General features: G+C 44.7%; 1 long non-coding RNA gene across 1 annotated transcript; it reads left to right on the forward strand.

Annotated features, from left to right (window-relative positions):
- Positions 1-743: 743 nt before the first annotated feature.
- Positions 744-13,653, forward strand: LOC103665014. The gene is made up of 3 exons (XR_569213.2): positions 744-941; positions 5,396-5,512; positions 13,390-13,653. It is a non-coding gene; the product is annotated as an uncharacterized LOC103665014 (long non-coding RNA).
- Positions 13,654-13,686: the final 33 nt, after the last annotated feature.

The raw sequence follows: 13,686 nt of genomic DNA on the forward strand, positions 1-13,686 counted from the left end.
GCAAGACTCGGAGTGCAGTCAATTCTCTTGCTTCATTTTATAGGAGGTAAACCCGTTTGTAATGCTTGCCCAGGGAAGGCGAAAGAAAGGAACCAGCACTCAGGAGATACTGAGAGGACAGTTTATTGTACGAACACATTTAATTTTGGCAGTAGTCTCTGTTGGGTTAGAGAAGCTCTCTAAGTCTTAGTTTCCTTATGTGTAAAATGTAGCTAATAATAAATGCCACCTCTTCCTTGTGTGGATTAAATGAGATGATTCATATAGGTCTACAACGATTGCCGTTCTCTTACTGCCAAGCCAGCCGTCAGCACATCCTCACTACGCTTCTCCCAAGTGGGGAGGACCGCCCCCGTTCGCGCTCCTGTCCCGCCGCACTCTTCCACTAGAGGGCAGGCTGAGGCTGGGATGCGGCAACGGGCCGCGACTTCCGGTCGCTGTGCAAGCGGGAAAGGCGGCCGCCGTGGGAAATAGGGGCAAACATCTGTGCTCCGATTTGAATACATGTGCTTCCCAAAGTTCTAAAAGTAGGAGCCAGGTCTCCTTGGGATGCCTGGGTGGCGCAGTCGTTAGGCGGCTGCCTTCGGCTCAGGGCGTGATCCCGGCGTTCCGGGATCGAGTCCCACATCGGGCTCCTCCGCTGGGAGCCTGCTTCTTCCTCTCCCACTCCCCCTGCTTGTGTTCCCTCTCTCGCTGGCTGTCTCTCTGTCACATAAATAAATAAAACCTTTAAAAAAAAAAAATAAAAGTAGGAGCCAGGGTTCCATCGCCTTCTCCTCCTCCCCGTGCGCTTCAGCCACCGTCCAGCTCTGGTTCTCTTGTGGGCTGAGCTTCCTGCCCGGCTCAGTGACACAGCCGCCACTACCAGCCTATCTTCTTCCCCCAGACTGAGACTTAAGCCCTGGATCTCCTCCACCCTCAGATTTCCTCCGCTCGCACAGGTAAACGACGGCAAACTGACAGCCCCGCGGGCAACTCCGATCTCTGCTTTAGGCTGAGCAGCAACAAACCGCTCGCTTCTCCCGTCTGCGGAGCCTACCCCCGCGCTCACATTTGATTTTCGCGATGATACCTCGGTCAATGCCTCTGCCGGGAGCCCTGCCCCTCCGCTCCCCACCCTGCCCAGGGGCACGTGCCCACGCTCCGTCGGGGCAAGGCTGGGTGGCGCCCACCTCGCAGCTGGCGAGAGACTCTTCTAGTAACCGGGAGGGCCTGCGGAAGGCACCTGGGCAGCCCAGAACTGTAAAAATTGCTCTTAAGGAAGGGCTGGGAGCCCCAGGCAGCTGCAGCAGCCGCTGCGCTTCTGCCCGAGGAGGTCCTGTTCTGCTCCCATCTCTCGCCAAGGCGTCGGGCTGAGCGTGGGGCTGTCCCAGGGCAGGACGTGGCGGCNCTGCAAGTCTGGGTGCTGCTGCTTCTCTTCGCGAGCGGGAGCGCAGCCTCCTGCTGGTCTTCGCTCAGGAGTCTCCCTGGTGGCGGCCTCTCTACGACGCCCTTCTCCCCCTTCTCCGTTCCTTTGCCACTTGCTGCACTTTCCTCGCCCCTGCCTCTTCTCTTTTGCTCCCTGATTCTCCTGTCCTTCCCGTCCACACCAACCCTCAGCGCTTGGGGTGTTAGCCGTGCTGGCCCCAGGAGCTGGGGCCTTTCTTTCTCTGGCATGTGCTTAGAGGGGATGTGACCCTGTGGGTGAGGCTATGATGTCCCTGACCAATGAAGAAACAGGGGCCTCCCTCCTCTCAGCTTGCTGCCCCTCACAGCGGACCCCGCCCCCCAGGAGACAAATTTCTGGGAGTTTTAACCCACTTGAGTGTTGTTGAGTTCCTGTGCTCCTGTGGCCTTCTTCCTAAAAGACAATAGTGTATTTCTTCAGAAGGGACTTCATCCTCAAAAAATGAGCTGATTACTCTCAGGGCCTAGAATATAGGATGTTCCCTCTATTTTATTTTTTAATTATTTTTAAATATTTTATTTATTTGAGACAGAGAGAGCGCCCTTGGGGGGACAGTGGAAGGACAGAGGGAGAGAGAGAAGCGGACTTCCCACTGAGCAGGGAGCCTGATGTGGGGCTGGATTCTAGGACCCTGAGATCATGACCTGAGCTGAAGGCAGACGCTTCACCGACTGAGCCACCCAGGTGCCCCCCTTCCCCTGTTTTAATGGTGTTTCCCACCACCTAAATCTGATTGTTAGAAAGCCCATGTAAGTGAGAAATGTCTCTCATTAAAAGATGATGCGGATAACTTCTCAGATAATCACATGCACTGGCCTTTTAGCCCGCTCCTTGCTCAGGGCGTGTGTCTCTGGATTATCTTTTTAGCTTCTGCCAGTACTGCTCTCTATAGTGAGAGTCTGCAGGAATGTTTCAGGTTTTTGCCTCTCCAGTGATTTTCAGCTCTCTGCAAGCAAATTAGACCAGAAAACTACAGATTCTTACACCACAAAGTTGGCTTGGAACGGACTCGAAGCACTTCCTCGTCAAAGGGCAACCCTTTGAAAACTATGAACCTATTTTGTTAGTATGATAGATGGACAGAGATTTCTGGGATTTCAAGTACGGAAACTACCTACGGCAACCCAATGCCCTGAAAAAAAAATGCATTGCCTCCTATATGTTTTCTATATCATTTAATTTCTTTATTCTTGGCTTCTTTTTAAGATTTCATCAACTTTAAATGGGCATTTTTGCCTTTGGAATTTTATATATATATATTAAAGATTTTATTTATATTTGACAGAGAGAGAGACAGCCAGTGAGAGAGGGAACACAAGCAGGGGGAGTGGGAGGGGACGAAGCAGGCTCACAGTGGAGTAGAGAGCCCGATGTGGGGCTCGACCCCAGGACCCTGGGATCATGCCCTGAGCCGAAGGCAGACGCTTAATGACTGAGCCACCCAGTTGCCCCAATTTATTTATATTTTTTTGAATTATGTTTTTAATTAAAAATGTTGCCTTTTAATTCTCTTAATGTTCATTTTCATAGCCTCTCATTCTTCTTTCATGGAGACAATATCTTCTCTTATTTTTATGAAAATATTGTGGGTTTTATTTTTTAGTTCTTTGCACTGTCTCTATTTCTTCAAAGTTCCTCAATTCCTGTATTTTCAATCCCTATCTTTCATTTTAGTGGCCCCAAATGGTCACTCTGCTGGTTATCAGTGTGTTTTCTCTCCGCTGGAAATCTATCTTCTTACCTGAGCTTGAGAATAGCGCTGTGAGCATTTCTCCTTTGCAGCCAGCACGAGATTTATCTTTGTCAGGAGAGGGCGCTGGTGGGACGTGTGGGAGGAAGGGACTTCTGGTTCCAAGGAGCTGCAGTTTTTGATTCTTGTAGCTCCAGCTGCACAACCCATGAGAATCCCTGGTGGGCACATCCAGTGGGCTCCGACTCAGCCCCATGCCGAGAGTATGCATTTCCTTAATGAGCTAGTCCTGACACGTACGCTGCGTGCCCCAGGCTTTGCATGGAGTGGGCTCCTAATGCCCGACTCCCTTGGTGCCTCTGCTCCACCCCAAAGGCGTGTTTCCTGCCTGCCCACAACTGCGTTGGCCTGGGCATCCCAGTGAAATTATCTGTCACACAGGGGCTCAACCGCATCCTTTCCAGGGAGGTCTGAACCCAGCTTCGGGGTGGGGGAAGCCCTTCCAGGCTTGTCATCCTTCAGGTGTGCTCTCTCAGCCCTGGACTACGCTTTAGGTTCTCCGTATGTTTTTTGGCTACTCCTTTTTACAAGTCAGTAATTCTTTACATTAAACTCACCTTGCTCAAATTAGGGCTTGACTGCTGTCTCTTGATTGGACCTGGACTGGTATGGTAGTCCTTGGCTTGTAGTTTAAGCTGTTTGATAACAACATATGTTGGTGGTTTTTTTCAGTGGGCTTCACTATAGTGCGATTGGGCTGGACTGTTTCTCCAGAAGATCCTGCATTCAGGGTCCAGTCAGGTGAAAGAAAAAACTCCATATAGTTAAACAGATCATTTTTCTCTTTTTTTAGAGAGAGAGCACACATGCAAGCAGGGGCAGGGCAGAGGGAGAGAGAGAATCTCAAGCAGTCTCCACACTCCGTGTGGAGCCTGACACAGGGCTCGACCTCACGACCCTGAGATCATGACATGAGCCAAAATCAAGAATTGGAGCTTAATGGAGTGAGCCACTCGGTTACCCCTAAACAGATCATTTTATATAAAGAATTGTTAACCATGTATTGAGATCCAAAAAAGACAAAAAGGAGCAATGAGGGACCACAGAGGCAGGCAGTGCAGGAAGCAGCTACCCATCACTAAGGCTGGGGAACAAAGGAGCTTGGGATTATTAAAGAGTAGAATCTATTTTTGCAGGGGCCCCATGGAGCTGGAACTCAGACCTCTGAGTGGGGCTTGACCCCTGAGTTGGTGTCTCTGAGGTGGAGTGATGGGCTTGTGCTGGGAGTGTGAAAGAACTAGTTTGGGCCCAGCAACTGCTACTGGAACCAGCTGTCCCTTCTGTGGTGTGCTGACAGGATTGGGGAACAAACACGAGGGAGCAAGTCTCTTCTTCTTACTCCAGCCCTGAGGGCTCTCTCTCTGCCTAAGAGGGAGCAGCTGGCAAAAGAGAGACTAGAAGAGTGGGACTGAAGCCACATGACAACAGCACAGCACCCCTACTGCTGGAGTTTGCAGGGTTTTTCTTGGTCTGATCAGTCTCTCCAGAGGCGATTTCTTTGTTACTCTTCTGAGGGCAAGTCTGGCCAGCAAGTTCTCAGAACTGACGGAGAAAGAAGACCTGGAGGTCTTGCCATTTTGTATGCAGACTTTTAGATAATTCTATTTTCAGAAAAGTTCTCTGGACCTCCCTCTCCACTAATAAAGCACGTATTAGGGTGGGCTGTGGGAGACACACCGCCGTGCATGTGACTTAGGGGTTCTGGGGCTCTCCTGGCTTCTTGCCTGGATGTTCAATGTCTGTTTCCAGGCCTCTTGCATCCTTGCATTCAGAGGTACTTGTTATCTTCATTCCTTACTATTTCTGGGGTTCTGCTCTGTGAAATCAGCCTGCTTCCAGGATTTTCCCACTGTGAGCTTGCCTTTACTTGTCTCTTATCTGCTTATCTGTTTATCCATTTACCGTCCAGATCTTGATTTATTCACTTATATGTTTACATAGATTATATAGTTTCCTGGTTGTTTTCTTCCCTGTAGTTTCTTGCCTTTTAAAAAACCTTTACCAAATTTTGGTGGGCTTTCTGGTGGGAGCAGAGACAAATGTGTGTGGGTTCCATCAGCCATATTAAGTCAGAAGCCCCAGTTGAGTTTGTAGTGTGGCTGTGCTGGACTCGAGCTACCTCGCATGGGTCAACTGTGCCATGTAGAAGCAAATGCCATGAAACCGTTCTTTCTATTTTCCCTTTCTTTGGCACTTAGGTCTCTGCTTTGGCATTATGACTTAATGCATTTCCAACAAGATGCTTCGCTACATGATGAGACAGCCAAGAACTCTGACTGATATGTCATCCTGTGGAGAGATCTTCTGGGAACAATGTGAGTTTACGGTCTCCAATTTATTTTAGTTGGCCTCTAATGATGGGAAACAAAGCTGAGCCAAAATAAATAGGCAAATATACAGTCTCCGCCACTGATGCTCATAAAATACCTGGGTTTTCTTGTATTGCTGCCAAAGCAAGGACTGCAGAAAGGGTATTTGGATGGATCTGACAGCAATCTTAAGAACTGTGGAAGAGATGGGGTGCCTGGGTAGCCCAGTCGGTTAGGTATCCACCTCTTGTTTTTGGATCAGGTCATGATCTCAGGATTGTGAGGCTGAGCCCCTCGTTGGGCTCCGTGCTGGGCAAGGAATCTGCTTAAGATTCTCTCTCTCCTTCTCCCTCTGCTCACCGCCCCCACTGTCCTGCTTATGCACATTCTCTCTTTCTCTCTCTCAAAAAAAAAAAAAAAGATTTGTAGAAGAGACTCTCTTTTGCTCAATAACTTTCCTTTTCATTAAAAAAGTAATAATATTTATTGAGTTTGGAATCTTAAGGGAGAAATTATACATATATAAGAAAATAAAAATAATCTTCAACACAATCCATAAATATTGCTAGCATTTTGATATTTTTTCATTCAATGGGCATCTGTTCCTTATACTGAACGTTATGTTGTAAACAATATCTTACCTTTAAAAATTCTCTTTTAAAAAGATTTGATTTATTTATTTGGGAGAAAGTGTGAGACAGTGAGAGCATGCACAAGCAAGAGGAAGGGTAGAGGGAGAAGAAGACTTCCCACCAAGCAGGGAGCCTGATGTGGGACCCAATCCCAGGACCCTGGAATCATGACCTGAGCTGAAGGCAGATGCTTCACTGACTGAGCCACCCAGGGGCCCCTAAAAATTCTTCATAAAATAATTTTAGATAGCTGCCTAATGTAACACCACGCGATGTTCTCTTTCGTTGGGTTTGTCAAATGTGTCACTCTTGTGAGTAATGCTGCCATGAGCACCGTGTACAAGGGATGTTTTGGTATGTGTTGACTCTTGGTGCGTGTTATGTAAGTACTGCCAAAGAGACTGTCCCCCTCATTAGTATATGACAGGGCTGTCTCACCACACCCTCTAAAAGTCAAATCATTTCCTTTATTAAAAAATTTCCAGTTCCTTTTTAAACCACTATCTCAACAGTTCAAACATGGTTTTAAATAGACCAGGGTCATGGGGCTGCCAAAGAAGGGAAGTGTGCTGCACAATGTCCACAATAGCCAAATTATGGGAAGATGTCCATTGACAGAGGAATGGAGAAAGAAGCTGTGGTGTATGTATATAATGGAATATGACTCAGCCATCGAAAAGAATGAAATCTTGCCATTTGCAATGACCTGGGATGGAACTAGAGGGAGCTATTATGCTAAGCGAAATGAGTCTGTCAGAGAAAGACAAATACCATATGATTTCACTCATATGTGGAAATTAAGAGACAAAACAGATGAACATAGGGGAAGGGAAGGAAAAATAAAAGAAGATAAAAACAGAGAGGGAGACAAACCATAAGAGACTGTAGCAAACACAGAGTTGCTGGCGGGGAGGTGGGTGGAGTAACTGGATGGTGGACATTAAGGAGGGCACGTGATGTAAGGAGCACCCAACACATGTGCAACTGATGAATCACTAAATTCTACCCCTGAAACTAATAATACACTATGTGTTAACTAACCTGAATTTAAATTAAAAAAAAAGAACAAAAGTGGGCTGTAGACATGGTTTTATTAACTTCAGCCAGGAAGGATCCTGGTTTTAAGAGATGAATGATCCTGATAACTAAATAAAATAAATAGCCACAGTATTATTACATAAATTAAAATAATTGTCTTTGGCAGACGTTTTCTACAATTAATTTGGATATCTCAAGTAAGTATACAGAAAATTAATTACATACATTTTGCAGGGTTCCTTGTCATCCTCAGAGGATTTGATGAGTAATTTCTGAGATATTTCTCTTTGTAGCAGGTGACTGGTAGTACCTGCTTTGACTTATTTTATTCAAGATAAGGTTTTTAGCTCTTCTATGAACAACATGAAGTCAGGGACTAGGTCTGTTTTGCTGTAGTGATGCTTCGTGATGTGGCTTGTTCATTGCTGTTCATGAGCTGGAGCGATCCGAAACAGTTTCCTGCAGGACGTCCTGGCTTTGGTGTTTCTGCATAGACTGCTGCATTGTTTCTGTCCAGCTGGGAGCATAGGCTGAGGGCCTTGGTTTCCATGGAGCAGTGTAGACCTGTTACCTGCCCAACTGAGCTTTTAAGAAAAGGTGGCTAAAACAAAAGGCAGAAACAGACCCATAAACACAGAGAACAAACTGATGATCGCTAGAGGGGTGGGGGTAGAGGGATGGGCAAAATGGATGAAAGGGACTGGGGGATAGAAGCTTCCAGTTATGGACTGAGTCACAGAAATAAAAGGTACAACATAGGGAATAGAGTCAATGATCACGTAATAGAGTTGTATAGTGGCAGGTGTACTTGTGGTGAGCCCAGCATAATGTATAGACTTGTCAAATGTTATACTTCCGAAACTAATGTAACATTGTGTGTAAACTGTACTTCAATAAAAAATAAATAAAAATAAATACATTTTTTTTAAAAAGAAAAAGTAACTTGGGGCACCTTGGTGGCTCAGTCAGTTAAGCAGATGCCTTTGGCTCTGAACATGGTCCCAGGGTCCTGGGATCGAGCCCCGTGTCGGGCTCCCTGCTCAGCGGAGAGTCTGCTTCTCCCTCTGCCTCTGCCTGTGGTTCTGCCTACTTATGCTCTCTCTCTATCTCTCTGTCAAATAAATAAATAACATCTTAAAAAAAAAAAAAAGAAAAGAAAAAGTAACCAATCTCAGTCAGCAATGGAAACCAAACATCCTAAAATTACCTAACAGAGAGTATAAACTAGGATTTCTGGTATACAGTTCCTAATGATAGTCCAATGGAGATAAAGGATATTTTAGAGATGATTGTATAAGGAGCATGTGATTTTTCTCCTAAGTTCTCCAATTTCTGTCCCTGGATCATGGACATCTCTATCTTTGTAGGACTTTTTTTAGCGCTTCCTGGAATCTCTTCCATTACTCTGTGTCTTAATGCTCTGCCTTCTCCTTGGCTAGGTTTGCTATAGTGAAAAAGCATATGAAATCGATTATTGAATTTGCTACAGAAAATTTGCTGAAGACTTTTAGCTTTACGTTACCTAGTACCCTTATTAAGGACCTCATGTGAAAAATTTATTTTAGAATTTACTGCTGGGAAAGGTTGCTTTACTTTTCCTCATATGTACTATAGGCTGCCCATATTTTTCTTTTTGTGCTGGTTGCCCCAAAAAGCTTAAAACACTAATTTTTGCAAGTACTTCAATATTTTCATCCTTTTAAGGTTTGGAATATTTCTATTCTCTTTTGCCTCATTTTGTATGTTTTAAATGTTTTCATGTGTATTTATATATTATTATTTCATAATTGTGTTTTTGTTATAAACCATTTCAAATAATCTGTGGAAAGAGAAGAAGTGTCTATCAATGCACATTATAAATTGTTCTCTTGAACAAACTCCCAGGAGAAGTCAGACACTGACATATGCACTGGCCGTGCCAATCATAGCATCTGTTCCACACACAGGCTCTGCTGAGAGCACAGCCCCAGGCACCCTGTGTCCTCTGATTGGTCCAGAGATGAGTACCTGATTCATGGTCAGTCGATCAATAAGCTGGCCAGTGTCTAGTAATATGGCATGGTACTAAAAATTGAGCCAAACCAACCAGATTCTTTCTATTAAGAATTCACACTAAAATGGGTACCTGGGTGGCTCAGTTGGTTAAGGGTCTGCCTTCATCCCAGGTCATGGTCTCGGGGTCCTGGAATCGAGCTCTGCTTCAGACTCCCTGCTCAACAGAGGTCCTGCTTCTCCCTCTCCTTCTGCCCCTCCCCCTGCTTGTGTGTGCTCGCTCACTCTCTTTCTCAAATAAATAAATAAAATCTTTAAAAAAAAGAGAATCACACTAAAAAATAGAACTATAAAAGTGGTTTGTAGTAGAAAGAGAATTTGGAAAGCAGCATAGCATAATGGGTAAGAGTTTGGGCTTTGGAATCAAACAACCCTAGGTTGTTTTGTTTTGTTTTTTAAGATTTATTTATTTATTTTGAGAGAGAGACAGAGAGAGAGCAGGGGAAAGGGCAGAGGGAGAGAATCTTCAAGCAGACTCCCTGCTGAGTGAGGAGCCCAACGCAGGGCTCAATCCCACAATCCTGAGATCATGACCTGAGCCGAAACCAAGAACCATTAACCGACTGAGCCAACCACACGCCCCAAACAAACCTAGGTTTAAATCTTGGTTGTGTGACTTACTAAATGTGTAACTCTGTACAGGTTATTTGACTTCATTTCCTCAGAGGGGAATCACAGTACTTTCTTAATGTTGTGAGAGTTGGGACACCTGGGTAATTCTGTATGTTAAGCGTCTGCCTTTGGCTCAGGTCAGTATCCCAGGCTCCTGGGATCAAGTCCTGTGTCGGGCTCCTTGCTCGGTGGGGAGCCTGCTTCTCCCTCTGCCTGCCGCTCCCCCTGCTTGTGCTCTCACTCTCTCTCTTTGACAAATAAATACATAAAATCTTAAAAAAAAGAATATTGTGAGGATTAGCTGTACTTTTTGTTCTTACAGGAACTAAATGGTAGTGATAATGATGGTAACGATGGTGCTGCTGATGGTAATTAATAGTCAGTGTGATGGTGACGGTGGTGGAGCTGGTGGTGGTGATGGTGATGGTGGTGGTGATTAGGCACGAGGCTGGAAGGGCCTTGATTTGGAATGAGGAAGCAAAGTTCAGAAGTTAGGAAATAGAGGAATTGTACAGTAAGTCCATGGTAGCAGAAAAAAGTAGTGCGCATAGAGGAGAATAGCCAGGCCTCTCTGATGGCCGACATACAAAGACTGAAACAGGATTCATAAGAGAGAGAAAGGAGAGGGGAGAGGGAAAGATACGGGCAGTTGGGGAACAGTGAGTTTAGTTTTTCTTTTCTTTGGGTTAGCTGAGATTGGCTGATTGAGCAAGTTCATTGGGTCATCAGGAAAAACCATTTGAGTTATTTATAGATTCTTCCAGAACCTTAAGAGCTCAGCTGTGGAGCATTTGTGGAGACTGTCTACCTGTAACGCCTGCCAGTAACCTTCCACCAACACCACCTTAAGCCACATTTGCATTTGTCTCATCAGAAATTCTCTTTCATGATAGAAAACCTTTTCTGGACCCAGTTTTATAGTTTCCTGATCTCCAGATCCCCTCCTCCTTTCATGGATTCTGAATGTCTTTCCTCTTTGAGCAACCAGATTTCCAGGTTCATAGATTTTTTTCTTTTTTCACCCTCAGTTTCTACATTCTGTGTTTGGGCAGAGGCTAGAAAGTCACTATGTAGGATGTAATGGAAAAAAATTCCTGCTCTCAGTGGGAGTTCCTCAGAATCCCAAGCACCTGAGATACCACAGATGAGAAGCTCCTCCAGAAATACCTAGAACCACCAACCAAATTTAAAGGCCAGACAACACTTGGCACATCTTTATTTTCTCCTCTGGGTATTGTTCAAAAAATCAGTTTCTTTTAAAAAAAATTTTTTTAGTTCAGTTCAGTTTGGGGGCCCCTGGGTGGCTCAGTCATTAAGTGTCTGCCTTCAGCTCAGGGCGTGATCCCAGAGTCCCGGGATCGAGCCCCGCATTGGGCTCCCTGCTCCGCTGGGAAGCCTGGTTCCTCCTCTCCCACTCCCCCGGCTTGTGTTCCCTCTCTCGCTGGCTGTCTCTCTCTCTGTCAAATAAATAAATAAAATCTTTTAAAAAAATAAAGTCAGTTTGGTTAACATATAGTGTATTATTATTTTTAGGGGTAGAGTTTAGTGATTCATCGGTTGTGTATAACACCCAGTGCTCATTACATCAAGTTCCCTCCTTAATGCCCATCACCCAGTTACCCCATCTCCCCACCCAAAAATCAGTTTCTTTTATGTTGGCTGAGTTTGAGATCTTTATCACAACATAGTATTACAGTTACTGTCATCCCATACTTGCCTTTATTTATATATCAAGGAGTTGACATCACTTTAAAGTAAAATTTTAATTGTGTCTTGAGAGCAGCGTTTTTCCCCTTTGGAAATTGTTTCCCAACATATTGAAAATCAAAGCAAGATGGATTTAGTTTATAGAAATTCCCTCCATTTATGGGAACTTATCAGAAATAAGCAAAGCAGATGTACCAACATTACATTAGCAAGAAGTAAGAAGGAAGTTAAACCATGAACAATAAATTAAAATTCAAAGGAATTGCAGAAAGCATTAGAGAAAATCAATAATAATTTCTAAAAAATTTCAACAGAGGTAGAAAAATCTTATCATGTTGACCTTGCAAAGAAGCTGGAACACAGGTTCCTTGCACTCGCCCATAACCGGGCCTCTCTGGAGGCTGCAGGCTTGGGAAGCAGCATATCACCTGGGGCTGAATGAATGAAGATTATCTCCTACAGTTCTTATTCTTTTTTAAGTTTATTTATTTTTTTAGTATTCTCTACATGCAACATACGGCTTGAACTCACGACCTCAAGATCAAAAGTCTCATGCCCTACTGACTGAACCAGCTAGGTGTCCCTCAATTTAGTTTAATTTAATGGGAAAACAATTACTGATGGAAGAGCTTCCTACGATGAGGGAAAGTCAAAAAGGAGTAAGACTTGGGGCGCCTGGTTGGCTCAGTCAGTTGAACATCCAACTCTTGATCTCAGCCCAGGTCTTGATCTCAGCATCGTGGGTTCAAGCCCACACCCAGCGTGGAGCCCACTTAAAAAAAAAAAAAAAAAAAAAAAGTAAGACTTGGTTGCTGACCTCTAAGAGTTTACCGTTTAGCAGAGGAAGACACATGCTGGGCATAACTAATGACAGAAGGCAGGAGGTGAGAAGAGCCACGGAAGGGGTCAGAGAGGCAGTGCGGTCTTGGAAAAAACACCCCGCACCTGACACCCTGGGCCTACTCCAAGGAAACTGTGTTTTAAAATGTGTTTATAGGTTTTTTTCTATCATAAAGGTAAATCATCATTACCATATGCGTTTTGGACAACAGCAAAATATTTAGAAAGTAAATCAGAGATTATTAAATCCTAGGTCATTGTGATGGTTAATTTTGTGTCGACTTGACTAGGCCATAGTACCCAGATATTTAGTCAGACATTTTCTAGGTGATCCTGAGAAATTATTTTTTTAGATGAAATTAACGTTTAAATTTCTTTCTTTTTTTTTTTTTTAAGATTTTATTTATATATTCGACAGAGATAGAGACAGTCAGCGAGAGAGGGAACACAAGCAGGGGGAGTGGGAGAGGAAGAAGCAGGCTCATAGCGGAGGAGCCTGATGTGGGGCTCGATCCCAGAACGCCGGGATCACGCCCTGAGCCGAAGGCAGACGCTTAACCGCTGTGCCACCCAGGCGCCCCCGAAATTAACATTTAAACCAGTGGACTTTGGATAAAGCAGATTACCCTCTGTAATCGTGGGTGTGCCTCATTGAATCATTTGAAAGCCCGAACAGAAAAAGGCTGACTCCCCCAAGGAGGAAGAGGGAATGTTGGCTCCAAACTGCCCTCCCACTTGAACTGCAGTGTCGGCTCTTCTCTGAGTCTCCAGCCTGCAGCCTCCACAGCTGCATGAGCCAGTTCTCTCTATGTATCTCCTCTTGGTTCATTTCTGTGGAGAAGGCTGACGAAAACAATCATGGTTCCATTTTTCACAAACACTTTTTCTTGTCTTCATGGCTAGATTTTTGGGGCTTTTTTGGGGGGGAATGTATGCTTTTTATCACCAATTGCATATGTAATTGTGTATTCCTTCATTCCTTTCTTTCTTTTTTTTTTTGAGGGAGAGAGAGAGTGCGAGTGAGTGAGTGGAAGAGGGGTGGAAGGACAGAGGATCTCAAGCAGCCTCCACGCCCAGCGCAGAGCCCATCACAGGCCTTGATCTCACAATCCTGAGATCATGACTTGAGCTGAAATCAAGAGTTGGACACTCAGCGGACTGAGCTATCCAGGCACCCCACCTTTATTCCTTTTTGAAAATTTATTATGACATTTTCATCTTCCTTGTTAATACAAAGTTTTAATAAATGTCACTTACGCAGCTCTACGATGGTGTATGAAGCGCATGGTTCATAATTTA

Source organism: Ursus maritimus, unplaced genomic scaffold (assembly GCF_017311325.1).
Source record: "Ursus maritimus isolate PB19 unplaced genomic scaffold, ASM1731132v1 scaffold_30, whole genome shotgun sequence".
Lineage (NCBI taxonomy): Eukaryota > Metazoa > Chordata > Mammalia > Carnivora > Ursidae > Ursus > Ursus maritimus.